The sequence below is a fragment of the Sinohyriopsis cumingii genome, chromosome 8 (assembly GCF_028554795.1).
Source record: "Sinohyriopsis cumingii isolate HCF-2022 chromosome 8, ASM2855479v2, whole genome shotgun sequence".
Classification (NCBI taxonomy): Eukaryota; Metazoa; Mollusca; class Bivalvia; order Unionida; family Unionidae; genus Sinohyriopsis; species Sinohyriopsis cumingii.
The window spans coordinates 39,203,638-39,218,762 of record NC_142968.1 but is presented as its reverse complement, the minus strand read 5'-3'; the positions used below and the strand labels follow the sequence as shown (position 1 = coordinate 39,218,762).

Genomic DNA, 15,125 nt, shown 5'->3' with positions numbered 1-15,125 from the left:
GTGAAATCCCGCTGAATGGAATACTGTCCTCTCATTAGTTAAAAGAAAATGACATACATCATTTATTTATAACTTATTTATACTTAGCCAATGAGAAGGCAGTATCCCATTCAGCGCGTCGAGTAGTTGCGTGGGAAAATGGCCCGGCATTCCTTACAGGTATGATAGTAAGCCAAACGTTAGATAGGCTTACAAAGTCGAATACCTGACTAAACATTGGGGCCAAATCGTTTACGCTACGCGAAATGTAGCTTGAAATATCAGCGTTGATTCTTAAGTAGGTCGCGAGAGAAAGGAGGGACCTGTCATTCCTTGTATTATTTTATACTAATGTTCGACTGACAGTTCAATTGTAAGCAACGATACGAGCCCCTGTGATTAGAACTGGGTACAACATAAGTCAAGGATATATTAAATGTATGCAAATTATATTCGGTGCCCAGGGCAGTGGAGTGGTTTAAGCGCTCACCTTCACCGATCTCTCCCATCTCCACCTATATTGGCGTGGGTTCGAGTCTCACGCTCGGTTAATGCGGGTATGTGTGAATGCTTCCCGTGGGTCAATGGTTTTTACCGGGCTTTCGACCGGGTTCTCCCTCCACAAATTATACAGGTCCATATATAGCCTATCTTGTGCTGAGAAATAGCGTAACTCCAAACAACAACAGCGAATGATATTCTTTAAACTATGACCTATGATCTACAATACGGGGTGGGGTTGATATGGATTTTTAACGTAGCTTTAAAAAAGTATAAGTCATATCGCTACGATGTCTGCAGTGTGGAAGTTTATAGTGAGGTCTAGCACTGGGGCATCATGCCACAGACGGACGCTCTAACCACTAGGCCACTGGAGCGGTCTTATATCGGCTCTACACTATGGAACTATTTGTGCACCGACTTTAATAAAAGGGCATATTTATTATTTTCACATTTCTTCGATATGCATGATGCACGTTCTATCAAAACCACACACACACACACACACACACACACTTCATTAAACGTTTGGAAACTGCAAATATTTCAGACAATACAAGATTTATTTTGTCTTCCTTACAACACACGGCTTGCATCACGGTATCTATCACTGTAAAACATGCTGTACTTGTGCAAGCTTTAAAAACGAGACTAAATGCACTCAGACAAGGAAGCTATTTTGAATGCATGCTATTAATGAAACCTTATTTATCTGGGTGTTTACCTTATGAAAATAACTTTCCGAACAGGGGGGCCTTAAGATGTGTCCATGTACATTGCTATTTTAAGATAGGTTTCCAAGAAACAGCCCCTACCCCCGGTAAATATGACATGCGCACAACCTCATTAGTCCTATGATTTATATGGCAGTTTGGGGACATAAAATGGGACGTTAACAAAACGAACAAGAATAACTACATGTAAATACAAAATTACATGGAGTTTTAAAGGGACCAATCATCCATTAAATAGTGGATATTGAAGTCGTGGTTTAAAAACGTTATGACAAAACGAGTTTTGATCTTGCTGAAGTGACGATTGTACAAAATGGGAGTGGGATGAAAGCATTTGCGTGCCGTCCATTTCTATTAGTCTCAAAACCAATTATCGTTTTTGCAGAAAACACAAAATAAAACACCGGACAGAGACAATTCTATCTAATGAAGAACAGGAAGAAACAGAAGAAGAACCAATTTGAAATTAATAAATACAACCTTTTATGTCAACTTTAAAGTAAAAGTTTCTTTAGTGTTGTCATCGGATAATAGAGCGACAAAAAAAAAGAAAAAAAAAAGGAAAATGCAACCATTTACATTAGTAACTTACAAAAGAAATTCCATGTTATCCTTAGCATAATGCGGGTGTCGACCTGACTTATGTTAGTGTAATGCAGGTACGGACATGGCCCCCATATATTGGCACTATTTAATTATAGTATTGCTACGCTCCACTTAATGCAATAAGGCTGTGGGCAATGCTCACATTAAATTAACATTATTTATTTACATTACTGCTATTAATTTTATTTCGCTTCGCTTCTAGTTGAGGTAATCCAAATATAATTGGTTTTTACGTCATAAAAGCTACATTTCTGTGGCATTGTGTACAGTGTAACCTGTTGTGCCTTTTATCTTACCACAATACAAGAGGGTCCCATTTGTAACGCGGTACTTTTCAATCTCGCTTGAGTAGAGCTATAATGATGGGAAGTATCGACTTTTCGCAACAGGGATTTCAATAACTATTTCAAATTAAAGAATGTAAATTTGTCACCCAAAACCGCAGTGTTATGTCCCAAGAACGCTCAAGTCTGGTAGTGTTGCCACTGAACATGTCAATAATCCGCAAACCCAAAGTGTTACGTACTAAGATGGCTAAAGTCATGCGGTTATGTCAATGGAATTATAAATAAATCCGCAAAACCAAACTGTGTCACGTACTAAGAAGCCCTACGTCTTACAGCTCGTCCCTGAACTCGACAATAAATCTGCCAAACCATAGATTACATAACAAAATAAAAAGATTAGGTAATCAGACCTTTAATTTGCCTGAACTAAAGAATCAATCATATGAACAACCCAAAAGTATATTGTAGTAGCCCATTCTTGTCAAATGACATGTAATTCGCCGAGATTGTCGCTAAAACTAGTTTAGAAAGAGAATAATACACTAGCCAATTGGAGCCAAAGGTATTTTTTTATTCTTCAAAATTCAACTTAAATATGCTAAAAGCATGTACTAGAAATAATAATGATAAATACAATATTTCAGAAGTTGCTGATAAACAAACACAAACGTATATATTTTTCTTGTATCAACCGACATAATCCTTCTTCCAGGTGTGTGTGTGTGTGTGAGAGAGAGAGAGAGAGAGAGAGAGAGAATGTGTGTGTATGTGAGAGAGACTCTGTGTGTGAGAGAGAGAGAGACAGTGTGTGTGTGAGAGAGACTGTGTGTGTGAGAGACAGTGTGTGAGATATGTGTGAGAGTGTGTGTGTGTGAGAGAGAAACAGTGTGTGCATGTGTGTGAGAGAGAGAGAGAGAGTGTGTGTGTGAGAGAGAGAGACTGTGTGTGAAAGTGAGAGAGACTGCAGAGAGAGAGGGAGACAGTGTGTGTGAGAGTGTGTGTGAGAGAGAGACTGTGTGTGAGTGTGTGTGAGAGATACTGTGTGTGAGTGTGTGTGTGAGAGATACAGTGTGTGTGTGTGAGAGACTGTGTGAGAGTGTGTGTTTGTGTGAGACTGTGAGAGTGTGAGAGAGAGAGAGAGAAACAGTGTGTGTATGTGTGTGAGAGACAGTGTGTGTGAGAGTGTGTGAGAGAGAGACTGTGTGTGAGAGTGAGAGAGACAGTGTGTGTGTGAGAGACTGTGTGAGTGTGTGTGAGAGATATTGTGTGTGAGTGTGTGTGTGTGTGTGTGTGAGAGAGAGACTGTGTGTGTATGGGAGAGACAGTATGTGTGTCAGAGAGAAAGTGTGTGTGTGTCAGAGAGACAGTGTGTGTGTGAGAGTGTGTGTGAGAGAGACAGTGTGTGTGAGAGAGACTGTGTGTGTGTGAGAGAGAGACAGTGTGTGTGAGAGAGACAGTGTTTGTGTGTGAGAGAGAGAGTGAGAGATAGTATGTGAGAGAGAGAGGACAGAGTGTGTGTGAGAGAGAGGTTTCATTAATAGCATTATAGAGACATTGACTGTGTGTGTGTGTGTGTGTAAGAGAGAGAGAGAGAGAGAGAGAGAGAGAGAGAAATTAGACAGAGTTTTGGATTTTTTAACGTAGCTTAACAATTCTGCAGTCATATCGCTACCATGTGTGGCAGTTTATAATGATGTCTTCTAGCAGTGGGCCATCATGCCGCAGGCACTTAGCATGATGACCCACCCGGTCACATTATCCTGACACCACGCGGACTAGTCCTAACAATAACCTCTTAACGCTGAGCGCCAAGCGAGGCATTTGCAAGTACCATTTTGTATAAGTCTTTGGTATGACTCGACCTGGATTCGAACCCACGACCTCCCGATTCTGAGGCGGACGCTCTAACCACTAGGCCATCGGAGCTGCGAGTTGTTTGTTGAAACACATCACATCATCGGGGGCAGGGGAAGGACCGTGGGAAGAGAAGGAAAAACGGTACTAATGGTATGGAAAAATGGGATCCAGTCTGGAAATGGGCGAAAATAAAATAGAGTATATATATGGGTTTGGCTGGCCAGGATTGGTTGACAATAAAAGTTAGATTTTAGTAAAAAGAATATTTTTAGAACTTATCTTAGTTGTAATTGAAAACATAGAGACACTGTTTTGTTGTTGGCATTTCAGTCCATTAAAAATCTTGAGTGTGGAACTCTAATTACTGAAATTAGCACATGATTCTTTGATGCGGAATTGAAAGCACATGTTTCAATCATATGTAGGTCCAGAAAATGCTCCGGTTCATGTGGTTTTCTCTAACCACTGAGCCAATGCAGCTCCCTAAAAATAATGATGCTTAAATATCGTTACATTTTTAAACGTTGTATGTGAAGATTATCTATATCAGCCGTGACTTGTACATAGAGTCCACATAACATGAGCATGTCTTGTCATGACCCATCGGTCGTTAAAAGGATGTAGATAAGATTTTAAAAATCCCAGACATTATTAGATAGCGGGCTGAGAAACGATTGACACTAAGACATCATCGGAAAACGAGATTAGATTGAGTTATCTTTCTTTTAAATAACACGCCCTATATATTAACCAAACAACGTCAATATAGCATATACATTTTTAAATATGCAGAGACGAATAATATATCAACTCTCTTCTCCTCGGTACCTGCAGGAGCTCAGTCCATGGAAAGAGCATTTAAAACCCATTACCCGGGAATATAATGTGTCGAAATGGAAGTAAACAAATCCCAGCCAATCACACAGGTCCAACAGTCACATCTCTAATGTTGATTAAATTATCGTGTATGTAGCCAATGACAGTCGTGATGACCTTGACATACCTCACCTCCGTGTATAATAAGACTATTATGAACGGCTTATCATCTGCCCACACCAGCTTTAACAGCTTTCTAATTTAGGAACTAGAAGGACTGGTCAACTCTGATGATCACTGACCAACAGGTCTAAGTAACTTGGAACTTTGCCCACGGTAAAATGAACTAAAGCTCACGTTCAGAAGTTATTTTCTGAACAGACCTACCATGGCCGTAGCCTCTAACGCTAGACACAATAATCAAAAGGTTGTTTTATTACTCTAAGAGCAAGCTACCCAACGTTTTGTCAAGAAACTTTTCACAGAACAAAAACAATTCTTTAAACCCCAATTTTCAAGATGGCCGCTGTTATAACCATACTGGAGGCAAGATTTGACCCATTTTCATTTAGCAACAAGTAGACAGCAGAAGAAGTGTTTTAGCTAAAAAAAAAACATGCTGGTATTCAGGATAACAAAAGTTGTCAAAATACCAACTGTGTCCGCCATAATGAAAGGGTTCTTCACTAATAATTCATGGTTACTGATTTTTTTTCAAGTGCCATTTTGGGAATTTTCACTTTATGACCTATCGAGAAATCATCTAGAGCAATTAAGAACTCTTTGCTGACTTTCTCAATTACGGATTCAATATAACTCTGTATGTCTGTCTGTCTGTCTGTCTGTCTCTCAAAGAAACCTTAAACTTTTGGTATAAGCTTTCGACACGCAGCTCTTTCCCACGTTACATGTAAACATATGACAGGTAAATATCAATCATATCTATGGAACTGCTTTCGTTTATATTGTTCAATGTAAAGGCAAAAGGAACCAAAGTCACAATCTCACCATTGTTGGTCTTTTCAATAGCAATACATGTAGCGAATCACTAAACCCATCATATTTTTGTGTATTCCTTCAACTTTAGCTAATATTATTTCTCGACTCCATTATGTTTAAATTGATATAAATATAATTTGGTCAGCATTCAGTTTTTTAGGACACAGAAACAAATGTAGATAATTTTATACCGATGTCATTGGAGTAAAGTGCATTGCCAAATGACAAACAACGGTATCAGACTCAACCTGACTTGAAAAAAAGGATTCAAACCCAGACCATTTTCTACCAACATCCTTTATAACACTTATGAAATTTTTAAATTACTTAATTTTGTTTATCTTTGGAATTTTCTATCATCTTTTAATAGGCTATCTAATAAAGCGTTGCATTTCGTGTTAGAAAATAGTCAACCGGTTTGGAATGGGTTCCCAAAATTAAATCCCGCAATCTGTATATTGCGAGTAACGTTTGATATCCCGTTATGCCAGTGCGCCCATGGAAAGGCACAGTTAGTACAATGTCACATGCAAGAACCGCCCCGTTATCTTAAATTACATGCTAACATTGGGAGATTACCATTATTACCATGTTCCATGTATTTTCGATAAAGGAGCCCAAATCGTTCCTCAGTAAATCGCAATTTTTACAGAACTTTTTTTCACAAACGAGCTAAGTCAAACTCAGAGTGTGCAAGTTTTTAAGGATCTCTGGTGTGGATACAAGCGAGCGTCTTTGTGTTTGAGTGTGAGTGTGTGTATATATATATATATAGAGAGAGAGAGAGAGAGAGATCACCCAAACCCTGTTTGACCATATTCGTGTCATTTTTATATAGAGACGTCTCTTTCAGATGGAGTATCAAACTGAACAATATTAAAATTGAAATATATATATTACCAATGTCCGTGCTCAAGTCAATAAACTGCCAGCAGACTATACACACTCGGGAATACTAACAATAGATCAAGCTCAGGAAGAATTATTTTTCAATGAAAAGAAAGAAAAGAAAATACGCCACATGGGAAAGGGATACTTTCTTGGACGAATCAATATCAAGATGGCGATACGTTCAAGGTAAAGCATGGACGAAATATGAAACTGGGAAGAAATACAATTGTTGACATAACACTGAAAGGATATAAAAACATCAATTTAAGTATGCATTGTTACAATGCCTGACACTCGCTATCACAAAGTACAACGTAAGTACGTAGCCACATATCTTCGTTCATAAATCATATTAAATTACAGCCCGTAATGGAATTATTCCAGATGTTTCTCATTGCATCTATTTTAAGATCAGGTTAGGTTGCCTATGGATATCATAATTTGTTGCCGCAAAAAGTCGGTTGAACCCGATGACGGAAACGAAAAACCTCGGAATGCAAGCGCGTTTATTTTGTACGAATAAACCGTGTAAATATCAACAACGCAGAATACTAAATTCGTTGGCTTTTTTTTATTATGGTGTGCACAAGTGTGAAAAGTTTACAGTGAACCATAATTGGTTAAAACTCTAAGCTACGATGAAAATTTACATAGCAGACATGCCGAAAGATCAAACTTCAGATGTTCTCTCTAAATATAATATTCAGTTGTCATATTTAAACTTTAACTATCCCTTCACAACATGTTTAGCAATTAAAATCAATGTATGCCTATTTGTCCTTAGTATATGTAATGTTGCATATTTCACGCCAATGTGTATACTGTTTTATATGTGTATAGTGTTTACCATACATTTGCTAGACGACAAGATGAACGATGGGAAATCCAGAATATCGAGACAAATAAAGGTAAAAATTCACGACAGAAATACAATCTAAAATGTATTCTCAGTGGTAGTGAATATATCTATTTAGAATGCAATTTAAAAGGGTCATTATTTTGTCTGATGAAGCATGTCCAAATGTTATAAATTGTGGAGTGTAGAACCTACGAATGAATACATTAAAACGTTTAATTAGTGCTTTTTTTCCTTTCGGCAATCACCAAAGTCGATGCTGAATGTGGAAGCCGCGGTAACAAACTTTTATCTTTCCTGCCATTAAGGTGGCGGTGTAAGGGATTTACCATGTCCATCTAGGTCTATTGGTCCATCCGTTCGTCTTGCTTGTCCGTGTTAAAATTACTATAGGGCTTCATTTATTAATACGAGAGAGAGAGAGAGAGAGAACCCTTGGAAATGACCTCCATGATCCCATTACACAACAAATCAGTTGCTTTAACTACTGCTCTAAAGCTGCATATAAAAAAAATGCTTCACTTCAAGGAGAGTATATTACTTTGTATTGGAACTCTTTCATCCCACTGGCGAGAGCAGTATATAATCTTGTATTAGAACATAAATCTATATGAGAGCATCAACACCCATTCACACACAGTTTGCGCTTTATATTACCCTTTTGACTTGTCACGTGATCAGTTGACGCATAGTCATTCTCTATGTAAGACCCAAAAAAAAAAAAGCCCTACGCACGTCTGAACGCGATTTTTATCCTTGTTAGATTGAGTACAAGTTTTATTTGAAAACGTTTCGACATTTCAAATTGCAACCAAAAAATAGCAAGGTAAACTACTGAAAATTGACACAGAAGTGCTCCTTTAAGTAATTTAGTAAAGTTTATTTTCATAATGTTAAAACACCATGAACATATATTTATGAGTAGTCCCAAAAATGATTAAACTTTCTTTTCTTTGGACAATTTTATTCCTATTAGTAAATATTTATCGATATTCCTACTTTCTTCAGTAATCACGAAATATATTTAGTTCATACTCAACTTTTCTTGCTATCGCAAAAGCCTGTATATTAAAAGATACAAAAACTTACATACCTGTTAGTTCAAAGTCGGTCGGAAGAAAATGTTTATTACGTTGAGCCGTTTTTATATGAATTCTTTAATCCGACTTGAAACAAAACTCAAATGCAGTTTTTTTTTTAATTATATACACTTTCTTGTAAGCTGTTAAAATATTTGTATCTTTATGGTGTGAATGGATTTCAAAAACGAATTTTGATTTATTCAGTGTGTAGACCAACAAGTAAATTCGAGGTTATTTTTCTTTTGATATTTCTGGTAGCGGACAGAAATGTTGAAAAAAAAAGGGGCCGAGCTTTACTTGTTGATCTAATTCAGTGTAGTGCATCTACAATGATAAACGCGTAAAGTAAACCCTACCTAAATATTAGCTTTCTAGCAATGTTCTTGAATATAGCATACATGCAAATTTATGTCTTCAATGCTCTTCTTAGGAATGTTCACGGGCGAATGAACCCAGAGATTTCAACCCAAACTTTTGCCTAAAGCCGTCATCTGCTTTATCACACCGCCCCTACACAGCACGTGTAAAATACCAACCGTAACATTTGAAATTAAGCTAGCTAATAACAGCTCGTTGCTAACAGAATACTAAACCCCGGATTGAGAAAACCGGCATATTATATAAGTCTACTGTTCGAAAACCAATTTTAAAAATCAATCCCATCTTCGCAGTCTAGAGTTGGCATCGTCTTTACCAGGGCAGGGGTCAAACACGCGGCCCGCCTAGCCGTATAATATGACCAGCAATATGATTATCGTCACACGGTGTCATGAGAGGTAACAAAGGTGGTGTGGCCCTTGAGCTATCGCAAATGCCCACATTCGGCCCTCCGGATGGTTTTGAGTTTGAGACCCCTGGTCTATACTTTATGTCGAGGAGTACACAACTGTTTACACAGAGGCATCCACATACATACGCCAAGAAGTCTGATAGGAGCAAAATGGCGCCTCGATAAGTTTAACTACTGGAATAAATAGACACACGAAAACTCCATTAACTGCACTGACACATTTCAGAGCTCTGCACTGGAGATACAGCAACAGTTACCAATCAGTGTACAGGTTTGTGCGTAACCATAACACTCCATAGCTACGACGTCGTAGCCTCAACTTGATTTGTTGTGGTTGAGGCTACGAACTGGTCCCATATCATATAATGGAGCACAAAAAAAAAAAAAATCATCACTAAAGTCAGAAAAACAAACAGTGTAGAAATCAACTACATAAGTATAATCATGTTGTGAAAGAAGTTTGGCTTATTTTGAATTTATTAAGCCCTTACACGATAAAATAAATTGGCATGGCTACTCTAACCTTACCCTGTCCGCCATGACAGATAACGCGAGACTCTCGCCGTGACCCCTTTTCTACGTAAGGCTTGCCAGACCATATTTTGGATATTCTACGCTATATTATTATCAATCAAGTGCGAATAATTGCTTCTTGGTGGAATTTAAAATTTGCCGATAAACCGTATTTACTTTTAATGCGCAGAATTTCTGACCCAAACGGCGCCAAATTTTTACTACGATTTGTTTACATTTCCAAATAAAGCGTAAATGTCTTTATCTGGCACACAAACAAACGAGGCTGAGAACGGAAGTAATCATTATTTGAAATAATATGGCGGACGATCTAAACGAAAATATCGGCTAAAAAAGGTAAAAGAGATTTTACAACTATTTCTACAATGATTTTCGATACTTCCGGTATTAAATAAGAGGACTACCCAATTTATTGGTTTATATGCAAGGAATATGTTTAAAGTGTTATTATTAGGCTAAAAGAGCGCCACGTGTGAATCACACCCGGCTTGCTCCATTAACACGTATATGCTCATATTAGTACCCTGTCCACGAGGTACGAGTAAGGGTACTAATATTAGTACTAAACACTCCAGAGAAAGATGAACATCCAAATATTGTATTATAAATTTCCATAAATGGCGACTGTATATACACTCGAGGCTTGACAGATCTCCTTGCTCAACAGAATATGCTTAGCACGTTTTAGAACGTATAGTCCACCATCACGAATATCTTCGATCTACATGGTACGTGTATTCATAGCCTGAGTTTCCTCTGACCCTACTCTAGGATTAGGCCAATGTGGGTTTTTGAGAAAGCTTGCCAGTAGCTTCTCGTGGGTCGGTGGTTCTTAATTAATACTGATCGCCATGCATAGCCTATCGTGTGCTGAAAAATGGCGTTAAACCCCACAACAACAGTCCTCTGACCCTTGTCACCACCCACCCACCCCCTCCCCCATTTTTTATATTTGGATATTTATGTTGGGGTGTAGGTCAGAGTCCATTCCCTATCGAAAAGTTGGAATTCGCCAACACCATTTGGTGTCGGCACGGGGTAGCTGCTTACTAGCTGGCCCAGCAAACTTGAACGACCTTTCATCGAGATATACCTGCGTGAAATCGATAGGAACATGATTTATTTTCTCAAAGATCGTGAGCATAGCACCCCAACATAAAATGTCCAAATATAAAAAATGGGGTAACAAGGGTTAGAGGAAACTCGGACTAGTGTATTCAATGTGCCACGGCGATTCGATCAAAGATAAAACGAAGGTTTAATTGCATAGTGAAAAAAGTACGAATAGCACGTTTAAGGAGAATTCAAAGAAATATTTTGATTGCTTTGTTTTATAAGACGTATACCTGAATCTAGAAAACGCGCGCAATTTCTCAGTAAGTCCCACGCCAGCAGTTATTAATGTAGTTTGGAATGCCTCTGATATGCCAGATCTGTATGGTGATATCAAGTGTAGTATGCCACAAAAGCAACGTAAACCACCATTTGAATATATATATATATATATATATATATATATATATATATATATATATATATATATATATATATATATATATATATAAACACACATACATACATACACCACACGCTGTGAAGCGGTAAAACAAAAACAAAGCTATGCTCACCACAGCAAACCACTTTATTTCTCCTTAGACTGAACAACGATTGCATGTACGTTAGTTTGTACACGTGTACTGGTTCATTTAGTATTTGATGTGTTAGTAATGACATGTGCAGGAGGAATGTGCTGTATGCATCAATAATGTTACATTTGCTTTTAATCTAATACGAACTAACTCAAGGTGTCCTTTCTGTGACCGATGGACACGTTAATGTAACCGAACAGTAGCAATGTGTGTGTGTGTGTGTGTGTGTGAGAGAGAGAGAGAGAGAGAGAGAGGAGGGGGGGAGGAGACGGGCCCTCCGGCTAAGAAAAGTATATACACACACAAGCACACGTAATCACTGGTCACTTGAAATTCGAGCATCGTTTTATTTTTGCGGACGTTTATTGGATATTATACACACTGCGTAAATAGAAACAAACGTTTTCTTTGGTGCCCGATCAAGGAGAGTCAGGGAAATTTTGGAAAAGCCCCACCCTCACCCCCCAACACCTGACCTGATCCAGAGAGAGAGAGAGAGAGAGAGCGAGCGAGAGAGAGAGAGAGACACGAGAGAGAGAGAGAGTACCTGTGGACCCGATCTGTACATGCCTTATGACTGCTTGGATTTTGGACGCATCTCAAACTTGACCCAATATTGGATCAGCTGATAGTGGGGTTTACATGTTCTCAGCGAAGAGAAGTGTGTAGTTTGCCCTTTGTTCATATCTGGGCAACAATTGAGTCGGCATAAGAAGATGAAGAATGGGTGGGAGGAGTGCTTAAACCTTGTATAGTGTTGGTTACTGTCCATGTCAGTACGGATATTAGTCATAGCACTTTATGTACACGTGCCATGTCTGGATAGAAATTCCGTTAAAAACACAGATGGGGTATCATCTAATCCACACTATCCGTACCTGCCAGTTGTCTGTTCTGCATTTAGTTGCCGAACTTCGTGTCAAATAATATTAACAGTTTATTTTCCTATTCTCATATATTTCTGTGCTTCTATGACCACTAATCTACATTTGCTTTCATTTTCATTTAATTCAGTTTGCATCAGTAAAACGAAATAGAACTCGACATATGATTAATTTAATTGTATAATAAAATTAGAATATAAACATCCGTTATAACTGTCTACTAGAAAGGATGACCTAAAGCTGGATATGAAATTGTTGGATCAAATAGCAGATTATGAGTCAAGCACAGCTGCTTCTAAATGCTGAAATTTCCTCTCCTTGGTATCAACTATACAACTATTCATATGCATGTGACTGAATTGAGCAACACTTATTCCAATTGGATTCGTTGTTGTTGTAGGGTTTAACGCCATTTTTCAGCAAACGATAGGCATACATGGCGGCCAGTATCAATGGTGGAGGAAGAACCCGGGAAAACCCCGGAAAGAACCACCGACCCACTAAAAGCTACTGGCAAGCTTTTTCACATACCCACATTGGCTGAATCCGAGACTCGAACCCACGCAGACAGAGGTGAGATGGCAGTGATCCGTAACGTAGAGCGCTTTAGATCACTCGGCCACTCGGAGCCCCTCCAATTGGATTCGTAATTAGACGATGTTCAGGTCCGATTCCCACTATCGAATCAGCGCAGATGTGTCACCGTGGTGTGTCCATTGGCGAAGCACTTTATTTCAGTACCTTTACCCTAAATAACTGATTTGTTTGCAAATAAAGTCAGCTGCCCAAGGTAACACAATGGTAGCCAATTAGGGCTGATCAACAGTGGTGGGATTCGAATCTGTCTCTTATGATCACGGATCCAACACTCTAACTACTGAGCCATCTCAGTATCACGTAGTGTAAAAATGACAACTTTCTTTAACTACATTATTAACCCTACTCATGTCGTGGATCCTTATGTCCACGCGTGACTTGGCTGTATTACATAATTAAGCAAAGGTTTGCATTCAAACTTGGCTCACGAATATTATATTATCTGACAAGGGCTCATGTCATGGTATTACATACCGACAACCTGCTGAAACAGGCTGATGCCATAACATTACATACCGCCAACCTGCTGAAACAGGTTAGATTCAGTCTTACAAAGTATTAGTTCGCAAATAGTTGAGTATGATAAAGAAGTAATGCTACAGCCTACACTGATATTGTGACTTCGAGTAACACTTCAAAGCACAACTGAGAACAAGTACAAGGTGTACATTAAATAAGCTTTCATTGTTTCCCCAGTTTATGTACACTAAGACGTTCAATTACTACGTCTAGCGCTAATACAATAGATACCCCACCAGTGTTAATACTGTCTTCCCTTACTTTTCCATATATATTTTCAACTCAGTTGTACTTACACACACACACACACACACACTGTCTCACATTGCTGCTGGCTATGGGAAGTTGTATCGGAAATGCTTGATAAAAAGTACCACGATCTGTATGGCCTCGCTGCAAGGCCAAATGAGGTTTATAGCTGGTCCAGCATTCATCGTCTTCGTCCATATAGAGTCTCGTCTAGTCCGCAGACATTTGCTATTTTCAACTATTCTCAAACACTGCTGGACCAATTTCAATCAAATGACAGAAAACATAACATTATGGTATGAAAGTTTTTAAGGTTTGTACAAATGGAGCCTATCTTTACGACGACCGATATAGATCGACAAACGACAAAACAAAGAAGCCATAAATTGTACATGTACCCATTTTTCTACAATGTGTTTGTGACGGTGTAAAACTCGAGAGTTCGGACCAACTAGGCTATTTCTGCCAGTCAAAAGTATGCATCTGACGTATTTCGCGCAGTAATTTAAAGCAAAATGATACATTTGGTTCGCCTGAAATTTCTCCCCCCCCCCCAAAAAAAAAAAAGAAAAATAAACCATACTCTATTCAGACCATCTCTGCTATTTGTACGACTGCTCTGACAGGGGACAAAACTCAAGGCATTCGGAAATTCCCAGTCAATCCTTGTTCAAAAATAACCGAGGTAGTCTGAACGGCAGCTACAGGCATAAAATCTAGGTATGACACGTAGGACTGACTTTGAAGTTGCAACTGCAACCTAAGGCTGAAATGGTAAAATTTATGGCACACATTACGCTACAACGATATTTGTTACCTTAACTCATAACTGGTTCCTTGCTACCAAATATAGCAAGAGAGGTAGTGTCCTTATCAGACCGCTCCAGTGACCTAGTAGTTAGAGCGTCGGCATCGGGTTCGAACGCCGGCCGAACTATATCAAAGACTTATAAAAATGGTACTTGGCGCTTAGCATTAAGAGGTTAGTGTTAGGAGTGGTCGGCCTTGTGTCAGAATAATGTGAGCGGATGGGACATCATGCTACATGTCTGTGGTATGACGACCCAGTGCTTGACAACACTATAAACTGCCACACTGCATACATCGTAGAGATATGAATGAAAAATTGTTAAAGTTACGTTAAAAATCCAAATCACACACACACACACACACACACACACACACACACACACATGTCCTTATCAGAAAGTATATTGTTCTTTCGAGTTTACCACTGTAAAAGAAACTTTGTAATTCGTTTAAGTTTCAAGTTACAAGAATATCTACATGTAAAT

General features: G+C 38.6%; 1 protein-coding gene across 3 annotated transcripts in view; it reads right to left on the bottom strand.

Moving 5' to 3' along the window:
- The window catches only part of LOC149793318 (monocarboxylate transporter 14-like), a 72,714-nt gene that overhangs the window by 30,666 nt on the left and 26,923 nt on the right, over positions 1 to 15,125 (bottom strand). Inside the window, exon 1 of one of the 3 annotated variants that reach the window (XM_089967288.1) lies at positions 12,129 to 12,478. The exons of the other annotated variants lie outside the window; for them this stretch is intronic. The gene's annotated coding sequence lies outside the window, so the exon portion shown is untranslated. Of the gene's footprint in view, positions 1 to 12,128; positions 12,479 to 15,125 lie in introns of those variants that run through there. 3 annotated transcript variants of the gene reach the window in all.